Source organism: Camarhynchus parvulus, chromosome 17, assembly GCF_901933205.1.
Source record: "Camarhynchus parvulus chromosome 17, STF_HiC, whole genome shotgun sequence".
NCBI lineage: Eukaryota > Metazoa > Chordata > Aves > Passeriformes > Thraupidae > Camarhynchus > Camarhynchus parvulus.
Window position 1 is genome coordinate 8,977,499 of NC_044587.1, and position 16,265 is coordinate 8,993,763.

The 16,265-nt window shown below is 51.1% G+C and overlaps 1 protein-coding gene across 1 annotated transcript in view; it reads right to left on the reverse strand.

The window, feature by feature from the left end:
* The window catches only part of LOC115911036 (collagen alpha-1(I) chain-like), a 93,118-nt gene that overhangs the window by 75,932 nt on the left and 921 nt on the right, over positions 1–16,265 (reverse strand).

Here is a 16,265-nt window from a genome sequence, read left to right on the forward strand (position 1 = left end):
CAGAGACATCCTGCACATCTCAGGGCAGCAATTATCAACAGCAACCCGAGAGTGGTGCTCAAAACTGCCCCAGCTGTTGCCTGGCTCCTGTCCCTGCTCAGGAGGGAAAAGCTGCTGGATCAGGGCTGGGCAGGCTGGAACCATCAGCTCTGGCACAGCCTGGAGGAGCTGCAGGGGAGGTGACACCTCCAGGGCCCCCCAGCATCCCTGTGGGACCAGCAAATGGGACATGCCCCAGGGAGAGCTGGTGTCAATGTGCAGGATCCACAGCTTGGAAAGGCACTCCCTAGTCTCTGTCAGAACCCAGGATATTCCTCTGGCTGCCTTGGAGGACTCGAGACCCTGGCAGGGGGCTCAGAGACCTTGGCACAGAGTCAAAAACACCTGTGCCTTCGATTTTAGCCCATGGAAACAATTACCAGCTTTGTGTGAGGAGTTACAAGCCACAAAAGTTTGAGTAGAATGACAGTGAATTTATCACAGGGTGAAAAAGTAGAATTTTGGGATTTTAGAATGGGGGTTCAGGGAGCAAGATGGAGGGAATCTGGGCCTGTCCTGTCCTTCTCCTTCTTGTCCTCCATCTTCTGCTGTGATGGTGACACTTCTGGATTGGTTTAGAGACAGGCTGTCTAACATAGGTGATATGTATTGGAAAATTATTGTAAATAAAGCACAGGTAGATCTTAGTATAAAAAGCTAACACCACCCCAAGGGCAGTGACTGTGCCACAACCCGACCTGCTGGACAGATCTCAGCAGTCAGAGAAAGAATGGAATAGATAAGGAAAATAAACAATCATGAAAAGCAGAACCGAGGAATCTCTACTTTTTCTTCAGTCATGGAGCTGGGAAAAAGGACTCTTTAATACCTCAGGGGCCATTTCAGCAACACAAAACACGAGACCTAACCTTGGGCTCCACCATTCTCCCCACCACGTGCCAGGGAAGCCCAGCTGTCTCCAGGACAGGTGTGAGGGGCAGGCACAAACACCACAGCAGGTGACAACAGTGAATTCCCAGTGAGTGTGGCCCCATGGAAGGAGAGGGTGGAAGAACTGAGATCCCAGTGGATGTAAATCTCCAAAATCCCTCTGCACATAAATCTCCAAAATCCCTCTGCACATCTCACCTGGGAGCTCTCGGATGTGGACAAGCCCCTGCTGCTGCTCCTCAGAGAAGGTCAGAGCTTCTCTCCTTCTCCTTTTTGAGAAAAACATCCCTAAAATATCCCAAAAACATCCCTAAAAAATGAACCACTCTGCAAAGTAGAGTGCTGCAGACACCACGGGATGGCTGCTCCTGCTCCACACCTGCATTTCCTGAGGGCACCAAGCCTCACTTTCCTGTCCAGCTGCAGCAATTCCTGCAGCATTTATCCAGCCAGCAGCGAGCAGGGCTCCTCCAAAGCCACCGGGCTGCCTTTGTTTTGCAGTCATCAGATTAAATGTCCTGGAGATTGCTGCAGCAGCTCTCCTGCTGGGCTTGGAGCAGCGTTCTAGCCTTCCCAGCACACTCCAGTGCTCCGGGAGCAGCAGGACATGTGAAGGAATTGCTTTGCTGCTTTTTTCCTCGTTTGGAAGTGAAGCAAAGAAAAGTAATGTGAAAAGTGGAGTTGGCGTGAACTGCTGTGCCATTCCCATCAAACCTGCAGTAAAAGAAAGACTCCAAGGGATCAGCTCAGCCCTAAATCTTGAATTGTTTTAATTCACTGACAGAACAAGGTTAAATCACACACCTGCAAAAGCCGTGGGGCTGTTCCCTCTCTGCCACAGCCAGGACACTGCAGCAGGATGTGGGCAGGCTCAAACACCTCTTCTCCATAAAATATTTGATTCCTGCATTTCAAGAGCCTGCCCAGCCCTCCTGAGTCCCACCATGCCCCAGCTCTGCCAAGGCCACCACTGAGCCATGTCCCCAAGTGCCACCTCCAGGGATGGGCACTCCAAAGCTCCCTGGGCAGCCCCTGCCAGTGTTTAATCACACTTTCCATGGGGAAATTCCTGCTGATGCCCACCCTGAGCCTCTCCTGAGGCCGTTCCCTCTGCTCCTGTCCCTGTTCCCTGGGAGCAGAGCAGGGATGGCAGGGATGTGATCAGGATGTCTCTGGCTCATCTGGAGGTTGCTCTGAGCCTCTGTGGCTCAGCTGAGCCAGATCTGCTGGGTTAGGGAATCAGCCAGGTGAGGGAAAACACACTCTGGTTGTGTGGCTGCCGTGAATGAAACAGCAGCCATTTTAGGATCAGGATCATTTAGGTTGGACAAGGTTTCCACAATCATCAAGTCCAACCTGTGCCCAATGCCCACCTTGTCCCCAGCCCAGAGCACTCAGTGCCACCTCCAGCCCTTCCTGGGACACCTCCAGGGATGGGCACTCCAAACCTCCCTGGGCAGCCCCTGCCAATGTTTAATCACCCTTTCCATGGGGAAATTCCTGCTGATGCCCACCCTGAGCCTCTCCTGAGGCCGCTCCCTCTGCTCCTGTCCCTGTTCCCTGGAGCACAGCCCGACCCCCCCGGCTGTCCCCTCCTGTCAGGAGCTGTGCAGAGCCACAAGGGCCCCCTGAGCCTCCTTTGCTCCAGGCTGAGCCCCTTCCCAGCTCCCCCAGCCTCTCCTGGGGCTCCAGCTCCGTTCCCTTCCTTGGGAAGCAGCAATTCCCAGCAGTGGGGCACTCCTGGCTGCCTCCAGCCCCCTTGGAGCAGGAGAAGGGGTGAGGACAGTCCCACACCAGCCAGGCCTGGCTGCTTTATCAGCCCATTCATCTCAGCTACGTCCAGCCCTATTCTGTTTCCAATCAGCATCCCCGACCCGCTCAGGCCTGTGGGAATTCCAGTAAAAGCCTGGACGGAGTAGAAAAATGAAACAAAAACACATTCGGGGAGATTAAATGGGGAAAGGCAACTAACTGCGTGCAGTGGAAAAGAGCAGGGTTCGTGCTCTCACATCTGCTGGGTGCAGAGCTGGGGGGCTGAGCCTGGGGAAGGGGCTCCCCACAGCCAGGATTGGGAATTGGGGACAGGAATTGTTCCCCAGCTCAGGGAATTGTGTGGGCTCCCCACAGCCAGGTTTGGGTGCATGAATTGTTCTCCTGCCCAGAAAGCTCTATATAAGCTCCTCACAGCCAGGTTTGGGAATTAGGGGCGGGCTCCCTTGCTAAGAGAGCTCTGTGTGTGCCCCACAGCCAGGAATTGTTCTCCAGCTCAAAGAGCTCCATGTGGGTTCCCCACAGCCAGATTTGGGAATTGGGGGCAGGAATTGTCCCCCAGCTCAGGGAACACAGTGTGTGCCCCACAGCCAGGTTTGGGAATTGTCCCCCAGCTTAAGGAGCTCTGTGTGGGCTCCCCACAGCCAGGTTTGGGAATTGGGTGCAGGAATTACTCCCGTGCTCAGGGAACACTGTGTAAGATCCCCACAGCCAGGTTTGGGTGCAGAAAAAATGGTTCTCCAGCTCAGGGAGCTCTGTGTGGGCTCCCCACAGCCAGGTTTGGAAATTGTTCTCCTCAGGGAGCTCTGTGTGTGCCCCACAGCCAGGTTTGGGTGCAGGAATTGTTCCTCTGCTCAGGGAGTTCCATGTGGGCTCCTCACAGCCACGTTTGGGAATTGTTCTCCTGCTCAGGGAGCTCTGTGTGGGCCCCACATCCAGGTTTGGGAATTGTTCTTCTCAAGGAGTTCCATGTGGGCTCCAAGGTTTGGGAATTGGGGGCAGGAATTGTTCCCCTGCTCATGCAGCTCCGCCTAAGCTCCCCACAGCCAGGTTTGGGAATTGGGTGCAGGAATTGTTCTCCTGCTCAAGGAGCTCTGTGTGTGCCACAAAGCCAGGTTTGGGAATTGTTCCTCTGCTCAGGGAGCTCCATGTGGGCTCCCCACAGCCAGGTTTGGGTGCAGAAGTTTTTCTCCTGCTCAAGGAGCTCTGAGTAAGCTCCCCATAGCCAAATTTGGGAACTGGGGGCAGGAATTGTTCCCCCGCTCAGGGAGCTCCGTGTGGGCTCCCCACAGCCAGATTTGGGAATTGTTCTCCTCAGGGAGATCTGTGTGAGTTCCCCACAGCCAGGTTTGGGTGCAGGAATTGTTCCCCAGCTTAGGGAGCTCTCTGTGAGTTCCTCACAGCCAGGTTTGGGAATTGTTCCCCTGCTCAAGGAGCTCTGTGTGAGCTCTCCACAGCCAGGGTTGAGTGCAGGAATTATTCCCCAGCTCAGGGAGCTCCGTGTGTGCCCCACAGCCAGGCTTGGAAATCGTTCTCCTCAGGGAGCTCTGTGTGTGCCCCTCGGGTGCTGCCCTGCCCAGGCTCCTCCACAGCAGCTCTGTCCCCACTCCTGAGGCACAGCCACAGCTGGGAGGGAGCCCAGGGCCTTTAAAGGGTGCCAAGTGGGGAGCAGATGATAATTGGGATGGGGAACAGCTCCTTGGGAATCAGCAGGGCACAGGAAAGGCACAGGAGTGAGGGGAGCAGCCCCACGTGTCCCAGTGCCTCCAGAGAGCAGGGCTGGAAGGATAAATAAACCAAAAATCGCCAGCAGAGCAGGCAGAGCAGCAAGGGAGGTGATTGTGCCCCTCTCAGAGACCCCATCTAGTACGGGGGGTCCCCTATGGGGTACCCAGCACAGGGAGGAGCTGGAGCTGCTGGAGAGATCCAGAGGAGCCATGGAGCTGCTGTGGAGCCAGCCTGGGAGAGCTGGGGGTGCTCACCCAGAGAGGAGAAGCCCCAGGGAGAGCTCAGAGCCCCTGGCAGGGCCTGAAGGGGCTCCAGGAGAGCTGGAGAGGGACTGGGGACAAGGGATGGAGGGACAGCACACAGGGAATGGCTCCCACTGCCAGAGGGCAGGGATGGATGGGAGATTGGGAATTGGGAATTGTTCCCTGGCAGGGTGGGCAGGCCCTGGCACAGGGTGCCCAGAGCAGCTGGGGCTGCCCCTGGATCCCTGGCAGTGCCCAAGGCCAGGCTGGATGGGATTTGGAGCAGCCTGGGACAGTGGGAGGTGTCCCTGCCATGGCAGGGGTGGGATGGGATGAGCTTTAAGTTCCCTTCCCACCCAAACCATTCCAGGATTCCATGAAAAAACCTTCCTTGGGTCAACATTGATCCAATCCCTACCAAGCTGCAGCAGAGCCATGTTCACAACCTGCTTCTGCAAGGGGGAAAATAAACACAGCAAATTAAAACCAACAGCACAGGAGTTGTTTTAATTAGCATCAGGAGGTCATTCCAGGGTGAATTCCCAGCCAGGCCCTCTCCCTGTCCTGCTGCTCACACCTTCCTGGGGAGGAGAAACCACAAGTGCTGGGGAGGAGATTTAATTTAGGATTTTCTCCAACATGGGCAGGATCCTCTGGGCTGGAAACCCAAGCCCAGTTCAGGGTAAGAACCAGGGAGCTCTCAGAGTGGCCTTGGAGCTGCTCTGGGAGCACTCCCCACTTGCTGATGCTCATGAAGACTGAATGTTCCAGCTGCTGGACTCATTAACAGCCCTGAACCTCTTGTTAATTAAACCTCCTGAGCCTCACAGCCATGGAGAAAAGCATGGGAAATCTGACTGCTCATGATTCAAGCACAAAAACTGGACATAAAAAGTTCAGAGGCAATTTTTATTTTTTATTCTTTCAAAACTTTTTGTTTTTTTTTTTCTGGGGGGAGTTAGGGGCTTTCGGGTTTTTTGGGAGGGGAGTTGTTTTAGGGGTTATTTGAGTTTTTTGGTTTTTTTTGTTGGGTTTTTTGTTTCAATGTTTTTGGTTGGTTTTTTGTGGGTTTTTGTTTGTTTTTTTTTTTTTGTGGGGGGGTTTTTTGCTTTTTTGTTGTTTTGGTTTGGTTTTGTTTGGGTTTTTGTGTTTTTTTTGGGGGTTTTTTGTTTTTTGTTTTTTTTGTTTTGGTTTGGTTTAGTTTTTTGTTATTGTTGTTCTTTTGATTGGTTGATTGGTTGGTTGGTTGGTTGATTTGGGGGGATTTTTTAGGTTTTTTTAAGCCAGGAGCTTATGATCCCATCTGGAAAACCATCCAGCCCCTCTCCATGCTCAGCAGGATGCCAATGTCCACCCACCACACCCCAGCCTTGATTAAAGCTCCCATCTCCTCATTAATTCTAAGACCACCCTGTGGCTGTGCCTGTCCCACTCCTGCCCAGCCCCAGCCCCCCTCCCTGCCTGCAGCAGCACCTCAGGGATGGCCCCACCGATGCCAGGTGGGGAATTCACCTCTGCAGTGCCCACCCTGGAGAGAAACTCCTCGCCTTCCTCCACAGAGACACCCCCAGAGGGGCTCTGGGCAAGGAACAGCCTCAGGGAGACCCTTCCCAGCTCCCAGGAGCTGCTGAGGTTGTGATCCAACCTCCCCCTGCCCAAAGCCCCCCTGCCCACTGTGCCACCCCTGCCCCTGGCCATGCCAAACATTGTGGCATTCACATTCTCTGGAAAAATCCCTTCACCCAGGGTTTTTCTCCTGGGAAGCTGAGAGGCCTCAGAGAAAAGGAAAACAATTCTTCTCTCATTTGCTTCTCCTGTGTTGTGCTCAGGTGGAATGTGTTTGGAGATTGTTTATCCACAGGTGATTGTTCCATTGGATTCTGCTGGGAGTTGTTTTCACTCTTTGGCCAATCAGGGCCAAGCTGTGTCAGGACTCTGGAGAGAGTCAGGAGTTTTCATTATTATCTTTTTAGCCTTCTGTAAGTATCCTTTCTGTATTCTTCAGTTTAGTATAGTATAGCTTTTTATATATTTATATATTTATAAATATATATTATATACTATATATTATATAATATATATTTATATATTTTATTTTTATATATATATATTATATATAATATATTTATACATATATATTTATATATTTTATATATATAGTCTAGCTTTATTATATATTAGTATAGTATAGCTTTTTTATATATATCTTTAACATAGTATAGTATCATAAAGTAATAAATTAGCCTCCTGAGAACATGGAGTCACATTCATCATTCCTGCCTTTGTCAGGGCACCCCACAAATAAAACAAAACATCTCAGGGACCTCTTGGCTGGCTGGATGGAGGAATCCTCCCTGACACCCAGGGTCACCCATGGAAAAGGAGGAAAAGGTTGTTTTCCCCTTCCTGCATGGTCAGGAGAAGACAAAGCCATGAGGCATGGGGTGTCCTCCTGTTGGTCTGCAGCCCAGCCCAGGGAACATCCCAGCTGCTGCAGGCATCAGGGAGAGATTCACCAGAACCAGAGGGGTTTCCTCTTCAAAATATCCCCTAAAATGCATTCCTGGAAGCCAGGAGTGCACAGCAGCCAAGAGGGGATCAGGCTGGAGCCATCCAGTATCACTCCTCACCCTGTGACACTCAAACTTCCAGCACAGCCCCCAAACCCTTCTGCTGGAGGAACCTTTCCCTGAACAACTGAGAGGAGCAGGGGTGCTGGGGCCACCTCTGTCCTTGGGGGGGTCCCTTTGAGGGCTGTCCCCACAGGGCTGGAGAGGGAGCACATCCCAAAAGGGGCCTGGGAGGGTCTGGGCAGCACGTGCCTGCCAGATGCTCCCTGTTGAGCAGGAGGGGAGGGAGGGGAGCTCGGGGTCACCAGCGATGCCTGCCCGGGTTCCTGGAGCAGGGGCCGTGCAGGGGGGAGGCAGCCAGGAGGAAATACCAGCCCGGGGGAGGAAAAACCATCCCGGGTGGATTCCCGGTCACGTTTGCACATGTCTGGCTCAGGAGAGGCAGGAAGCTGCACGGGATGGGGGTCCCTGGGCTGAAGGGAGGAGGCAGAGCAGCCCCACACGCTGGGACAGCCTGGGATGCTCCTTCCTGCATCCCTGTCATGCCCTGGGGAGCTGCTTTGGGCTCAGCCTCCTTCCCTTCTCTGTCAGGGTGAAATGCTGCACTGGGAGCTGCAATTCCCACAGATTGGACAAATCTGGAGCTGTCTCCGTGCCCTGGGAGCTCCTGGAGTGTGTCAGCCCGGCCTGCTTTGCCCATTTTGGTATCAGTTGGCTCCTTGCCCTTGACAGGAGGAAGCTGCAGCCTCTGATGTAACCCCAGCCCCTGCTCCCCAAGGCTTGAGACCAAGCTAAACAAAACCAGACTCTGCAAATCCAGGGAACAAGAGCCCAGACACAAAGGAACAGTATTGTATTTGTTGGGAACGTCCTGAGGAAGGCAGGAATGGTGAATCTGACTCCATGCTCTCACAAGGCTAATTTATTTCTTTATAATACTACATTATATTAAAGAATGCTACAATATACTAACTAAAGAATACAGAAAGGATATTTACTCAATACTACAAAGATAATAATGAAAACTCTTTCCAGAGTCCTGACACAGCTTGGCCCTGATTGGCCAAAGAGTGAAAACAACTCCCAGCAGAATCCAATGGAACAATCACCTGTGGGTAAACAATCTCCAAACACATTCCACATGAGCACAACACAGGAGAAGCAAATGAGAGAAGAATTGTTTTCCTTTTCTCTGAGGCTTCTCAGCTTCCCAGGAGAAGAACCCTGAGCAAAGGGATTTTTCCAGAAAATGTAAATGTGCCAAGGGACCCATCAGGATCCCCCTGCCCAGCCCCCCACAACCCCACCCTGTCCATCCCTGGCAGCGCTGTCCAAAGGCTCCTGGAGCTCTGGCAGCCTCGGGGCCGTGCCCATTCCCTGGGCAGCCTGGGCAGTGCCAGCACCCTCTGGGGAACTTTTTTCACCCAAACTCCACATGCAGAGTGTGAACCCTCTGGTTTTCTCTCTTTTTCCTTTTCTTTGCGGCTCACTTTAACTCTACACTCCTCAAAATGTCACCAGCAGGCCAAGGGGGACCATGTGGCATGATGGCACCATGTCCTGTCTCATGACAGGAATCCCACCCCATCTTTCATTTGTCATCCACAAAACTGAAACATCCAATTGAAACATCCAAAACCATCCAAAAGCTCCAGGAATGCAAAAAAAAGAAGGAAAAGGAAAAGGAAAAGGAAAAGGAAAAGAAAAAGAAAAGAAAAAGAAAAAAAAAAAGAAAAAGAAAAAAGAAAAAGAAAAAGAAAAAGAAAAAAAAAAAAAAAAAAAAAAAAAAAAAAAAAAAAAAAAAGAAAAAAAAAAAAAAAAAAAAAAAAAAAAAAGAAAAAAAAAAGAAAAAGAAAAAGAAAAAAAAAAAAAAAAAAAAAGAAAAGAAAAAGAAAAAAAGAAAAAGAAAAAGAGTGCAGGAGTTGATTAAAAATCTGCTCACACAAAAATCGCTGCCAGAACCTGAGATCTGACTTCAAAACTCCTCTGCATCTCTTAACGACCTTTTAATAGCTCTCATTACAGAACATCTCCCTCAGCCCTGCCAGAACAGAGCCCAGCATTTGCACAGGCAAAGCCCAGCTGCTTCATTGATCCATTCCAGCACTTCAAACAAGTATTAATAACTCAGCTCTGCCAAATGAAAGGTTCCACTCCTGGCTGCTGTGCCTGCCTGAGATGGCAGCTCGTTTAACCTGCCTCTTTCATCAAGCATTTCCCACTCCCTGCGGGAGCTGCCGTGGAAAATGTGGCTTTGAAATGAAGGTTCAGCAGCAGGGAAGCAGAGAAAGTAATAAATAACATGTATCTCTTGCACTGTGAGCAGAAATTACCTGTGTCATGTACTCCTAATCTTCAGTATAAACACATTTCATTGTTTGGAGAGGAAATCAGAGAATGATGGAATGGTTTGGGTGGGAAGTTAAATCCCATCTCATCCCACCCCTGCCATGGCAGGGACACCTCCCACTGTCCCAGGTGCTCCCAGCCCTGTCCAGCCTGGCCTTGGGCACTGCCAGGGATCCAGGGGCAGCCACAGCTGCTCTGGGCACCCTGTGCCAGGGCCTGCCCACCCTGCCAGGGAACAATTCCTTCCCATGTTCCTCTATACTGCCGTGTTCCTCTGTCCCTCTGTCCTGCCATGTCCCTCCATCCCACTGTGTCCTTCTGTCCTGCTATGTCTCTCTGTCCTGCTGCGTCCCTCCATCTCTTCATGTCCCTCTGTCCTGACGTGTCCCTCTGTCTTACTGTGTCCCTCTGCCCTACCATGTCCCTCTGTCCTGCCATGTCTCTCTGTCCTGCCTTGTCCCTCCATCCCTCCATGTCCCTCTGTCCTGTTGTGTCTGTCTTGTTGTCCCCTCCATGTCCTTCTGTCCCTCCATGTCCTTCTGTCCCTCCACGTCCCTCTGTCCTACCATGTCCCTCTGTTCTGTCATGTCTCTCTGTCCCTCCACGTCCCTCCCTCCTGCTGTGTCCCTCCATGTCCCTCGGTCCTGCCGTGTCCCTCTGTCCCTCCATGTCCCTCTGTCCTGCCGGTCCCTCCATCCTTCCATGTCCCTCTGTCCCTCCATGTCCCTCTGTCCTGCCATGTCCCTCCATCCCTCCATGTCCCTCTGTCCCTCCATGTCCCCTCCGGCACGCGCCGTGTCCCCGTGTCCCCATCAGCCCCGGGATCAGGGCTCCGTGTCCTGAGCTGCCCCCTCACCCCGCGGGGCTGACACTGCCGGCAGCGCCGGCAATTAGCGCTGCACTAATTGCCCTCATTGAGGCACAGGAACGCCCTGTCAGGGTTGAGGTGCGCTAAACAGAAGCTGATTTTTGTCATTTTGTTGCTCTCTCGAGTTCCTGCAGTGGCAAAGGCACGGGAGGAGGATGCTTAAGTGCTGGGGAGGTTTTTTTCCTTTAATTGATGAGCCCAAGAGAGCAAAGCTTTCCAGCCGAGCGTGAAAGCAGCCTGAGCACAATGCAGGAGCAGCGGGACACGGAATCGCTCTGCCCCAGCCAGGAAGCGTTTCCCGGTGCCAGTGTCCCCAGGTGCCCCCGAGCCGTGCATCCCACAGGGCCGGGGTTGCTCACAGAGAACCCTGGGCTATGGCAAGGAAGGGGAATTGTGGGAATCCATAAAATCAGATGGTTTTGGGAAAGCTGCAAAAGGCAGCCTCAGAGACAGCAGAGCTGTGATTGGAGCTAAGCAGCAGCAATGAGATAGGTCAGCAGAAAAATTATATGAGAATTAGAAAGTAAGGACAAATAGAACAATGGTCTGTGCATTAATGCTTGTCTAGAATAACTCCCTAAGCTACAGAAAAGTTTGTCCAGTGAGATATTAGGAAGTTCTAAGGTTAATAATGGAGCTCTGTGCATTGTGTTCTAAGGCTTACAAGCAGGTATTGTATTTGAAATAAGCAAGCATTGTTTTAACCAAAGGTATGGGTGCTTATGGTGCTTGGATAGAACTACTGTCAATGTGCTTTTGCTTTGTGTGATTGGTCAAAAAACTTATAAAGTGAGTTGTAACATTAAGTTCCTTGTCTGTTGCCTGTGATGTGAGCTGCTGGCATCTTCCCATTGTCATAACCATGTAATGAGACTGATGCTGGAAAATAAAACAGCTCAAGGCACCTTCCACAGCAGTCCTGTCCCATTTGTGATTTGTACAGAGACCCCAGGCAGTGATGGGGACACAGCCAGCCTTGGCAGCTGGGTGTCACATTCACATTCTCTGAAAAATCCCTTCACCCAGGATTTTTCTCCTGGGAAGCTGAGAAGCCTTAGAGAAAAGGAAAACAATTCTTATCTCATTTGCTTCTCCTGTGTTGTGCTCATGTGGAATGTGTTTGGAGATTGTTTACCCACAGGTGATTGTTCCATTGGATTCTGCTGGGAGTTGTTTTCACTCTTTGGCCAATCAGGGCTAAGCTGTGTCAGGGCTCTGGAGTCAGGAGTTTTCATTGTTATCTTTTTAGCATTCTGTAAGTATCCTTTCTGTATTCTTTAGTATAGTTAGTATAGTATTCTTTAATATAATCTAGTATCATAAAGTAATAAATTAACCTTCTGAGAACATGGAGTCAGACTCATCATTCATTCCTTCATGAGGGCACCCCACAAATACAATAGCTGGGTTTCTCTAAAAACAGGGAGCAAAGCACCAAGAACCCCACTAACCCTGTAATGGGGTGGTGGGTTGGGTGAGCAACCTTTTTTTAGGGGAAGGAAATGTGGTTTCTGTGCTCAAATCTGTGCTCCTATGTTCTGCCAGGACCAACAGGCACAGGCAGAGCCCCTGTGTCCATCAGCCTGCAAAGAGCTGCAGCACGAGCACAGCCCCTGACACATCCCAGAGCTTCCCAGGGAGGAGGGAGCCACATGGATCCCTTCCAACTCAGCAGGTTCTGTGATTCTGTGACTGAATCTATGACTCTCTGACTGATTCTGTGATTCCATGATTGATTCTGTCACTCTGTAATTGATTCTGTGATTCTATGACTGATTTGGTGATTCTGTGGTTCTGTGATTGGTTCTGTGATTCCATTATTGATTCTGTGACTCTGTGGTTGATTCTGTGATTGATTCCATGATTGATTCTATGATTCTCTGATCAATTCTGTGGTTGATTCTGTGATTGATTCTGTGACTGATCCTGTGATTCTGTGACTGATCCTGTGATTCTGTGATTGACTCTGTGGTTGATTCTGTGATTCTGTGATTGATTCTCTGACTCTGATAGATTTTGTGATTGATTCTGTGGTTCTGTGATTGATTCTGTGGTTCTGTGATTGATTCTGTGACTCTGATAGATTTTGTGATTGATTTTGTGGTTCTCTGGTTCTGTGATTGATTCTGTGGTTCTGTGATTGATTCTGTAGTTCTGTGATTCCCCCCTCACTCCCCGCAGAGGTAAGCCCTGACCCTGCACCCAGCAGGGCCACGAGGACCCATCCCAGCACCCAGGATCCATTGATATCCCCCAGCTTTCCCTCCCAGCCAAGCCCCAGACACCCAAACCCCCTGAGGAGCACCAGACCCCACAACCTGCAGTGTCCAGGGAACGGCCCCTCCTCAGAGCTGATCTCTAAAACCATTCCCAGCTCCTGCCAGGGCACCACAGCCAGAATTCCTGGCCCACACAGGCAGTGCCAGCCCCGGGCTGGCTGTGAGAGCCATGTCATGTGTAAACAAACACAGAAATTCATCTATAGCACATCCTGACTGCACACAAAGAGCCCCAGCTGCCTCAGCCAGGGAGGCACCGACGTTACGTCAGCCCACGGCCAGGACCTCAACCAGGAGCAGATGGCTGCTCCTCCTGCAAGGAATTAGGAGCTTTTTGGGAGCCTGCCCAGAGGAAGGAGGTGTGGGCAGCCACTCTGAGCTGCTTCTCACACCAAACTCCGTGTCTGCCCCTGGGATCTTCCACCTAAGCCTGGCTCAGTTTGGGTTTGACACGGGGAGCTGGAGGGTTTGGACAAGGTTTAGGAGTGACACTGAGCCCAGACTGGATCCATCTTCCCATGGGAATGATGTTTGTATGCTCCAGCTCAGCTCCCGGGAGCTGGTCTGATCCCAAGGCTGCAGGATGGTCCATTCCACTACTCTGGAAAATCTTCCCCTAAGGAACAGCACTTGAATCCCTTCCCCAGAGCCCCAGAGCTTATATGGGATGATATGGAATGATTCCCACCTACTCAGGTGCAGAAAATAGAGGTGAAAGCAGCTCTGGCATCTTCCTGTGCTCTGTGCTGGCACAAGGGACACAGCTGTGAGTGCCAGAGCCAGCTCAGAGCTGGGACTGGATCTGGAGGGAAAGAGGCTTTGGGAAATGAGGCTTGTGGAGAAGTTTTGGGTTTTTAATTTGGTCTAATCCGGAGGGATCTCACAGGAATGCAGCCAAACACCAGCTCTGCACTCCAGCTTCCAGGAACACCAAAGTATCTTGAAGACAGGGATCCTGGGAACAGCTGGGAAGCTTGGGCTGGTAGTTTTCAAATAATCCAGCACAAGACAGACTTAAAACAGAGAGAGACTTTTCAATCCCAGCTTCAGGGAGAGCTCAGAGCCCCTGCCAGGGCCTGAAGGGGCTCCAGGAGAGCTGGACAGGGACTGGGGACAAGGGATGGAGGGACAGGACACAGGGAATGGCTCCCACTGCCAGAGGGCAGGGATGGATGGGAGATTGGGAATTAGGAATTGTTCCCTGGCAGGGTGGGCAGGCCCTGGCACAGGGTGCCCAGAGCAGCTGGGGCTGCCCCTGGATCCCTGGCAGTGCCCAAGGCCAGGCTGGGCAGGGCTGGGAGCACCTGGGACAGTGGGAGGTGTCCCTGCCATGGCAGGGGTGGCACTGGATGGGATTTAAGCTCCTTCCAACCCAATCCAAGGAGCTCCAAAGTTAAACAGAGCCAAAAGCACCATCCCAGCAGCTGGGTCTGGCAGCCCAGGATGGATGTGCACCCACCCTCAGTGTCCCTGCACCCCAAACCCCATCCCCAGGGCTTTGCCATAAGGGTTGTGTCTCCTGTCCCCTTGGGAAGGAGGCAGTGACAGCTGGGACAGCATCCCCCATGTGCCACATCCCGAATGCAGGGCAGGCCCTGGCTCAGCACCTTCTGCTCCAGAGAGGGAAAATCACCCTTTGGGGGTTCCTACATGAGTGCTTTGGATAGCTGGCCACCAATGGCACTGCCACCTGAAACAACAACTGCTCACTTCCAAAAATGCTTGGAAAAACCCACAGTCACCTCCCAAACTCTTCCCACACTACGAGATCCCCATTTTACCCTCAAACTAAAACGAATAAATTATATTCTAGCATTACTTATAAATTATATTATAGCATTATAGAATAAATTATATTATATATTGTATTTCTGTTTGCAACAGGGATTTCAGACTTAACTTCAGGATGACTAGTAGAGCAGTAGCTGTTCTTGTTCCCTGTGCCCAAGGGGCCATTTCCAGGCTGGAATTCCCAAAGCAGCCAAGCCAGAGGCACCTGGGTGTACCAAGGTCAAGGGGGGTACAACCACACAGCCCCAAGAGATCAAGAGAAGGTATTTGAGGGAAGGAGGAATTCACCTCCTCCCTATTCCCAGATAAAAGGATTTTAGGGAAAAGGCTCTTTCATCCAGCAGAAAATGTTGGAAAATGATGCTCAGTAAACGCAGAGCTCGCAGAAGGAAATCCTTCAAATGGATCTGAAGCACAAACCCAGGCAGGTTTTTTCCTCCTCCCTCTGGAGCACAAAGAAGAACCCACAAAGGAGCTCAGGGATAAAAGCTGGGTTGTAAAAATATCCTGGTGGGCTCTGTCTGGGCTTCCCAGCACTCCTGAGAGCCCCCAGGGTTTGGTTTTTCATGCCCTGCCCTCAGGGGAAGGCTCCCAGCTGCTCTCTGTGCTGGGGGCACAGGCAGTGACCCCTGTGTTCATTCCACTTTAAATGCACAATTTAGGGTCTTGTCAAGGGGAAAAAAATTGGTAATTCCATATAATTGCCTAATTAAGGACGTCCTGACACTCCATAGAATGGAGGGTCAAATGGAAACGACACAAAGAGTACAAATCTGGCATTTCTGGAGTTTCAAGAAGTTGGACTTGGAACTAGTTAAGATTATCAGCATCACAAACATTATTTAATATAATAAATAAATAAATAAAATATATAAAACACATGCAACTGTACATAGCACTGATACAACACAACTTATGTATAAATTTCCATATTTTCATCCGGTTCAATGTTTCATTTCCCAAGTCCATGTGCACATTCCCAAAAGACCCCAGATTTGAGCACCTTGCCCAGTGCTGGATCTGACACTTTGGAATCTCAGGCCTCCAGCAGGATAATTTCCTGCAAACCTACTTTCCCCAAAACCTCAAGCAAGAAATGCCATCTGCAGGAGCCCAGCCCTGCATTTTTCGGATGCATCCCTTAATTAAGCAGATTTTAATTGGACGACTCCAACTTTAATTAATGGCAAATTGTTTGTGCGCTTTCCTCTTTGGATCTCATTCCCAGATGGGATTTTCTGGGTTGATTTGGGGGAGTTTTGTGCATTGCAGAGTGGGGTTGCAATTATCATTTATGGCATTTCCTGAGGGAAAAGTGGCTCCCAGGAGCTCGGGGGCTGCTGGGCTCCCACTGAACCAAGGAGCTCCTCACATTCCCCTCCTTGTGAACCAGAGCAGCCAGCAATGGTGGGGGGAGCCCAGCAAACCTTGGAGAGCCCCAGGCTGTGAGGACAGGGGGAGCAGACGGGGCTGATCCCACCCCACACATCCCAAATGCAAAAATCCCTGCCAGGGCCAGCCCCATCCCAACCCACAGCACTGCAGGGAAATTGCTGGGAATTTCAAGAAAAAGAATCAGAGGAGGCCATGGAGCTGCTCTGGAGCCAGCCTGGGAGAGCTGGGGGTGCTCACCTGGAGAGGAGAAGCTCCAGGGAGAGCTCAGAGCCCCTGCCAGGGCCTGAAGGGGCTCCAGGAGAGCTGGAGAGGGACTGGGGACAAGGGATGGAGGGACAGCACA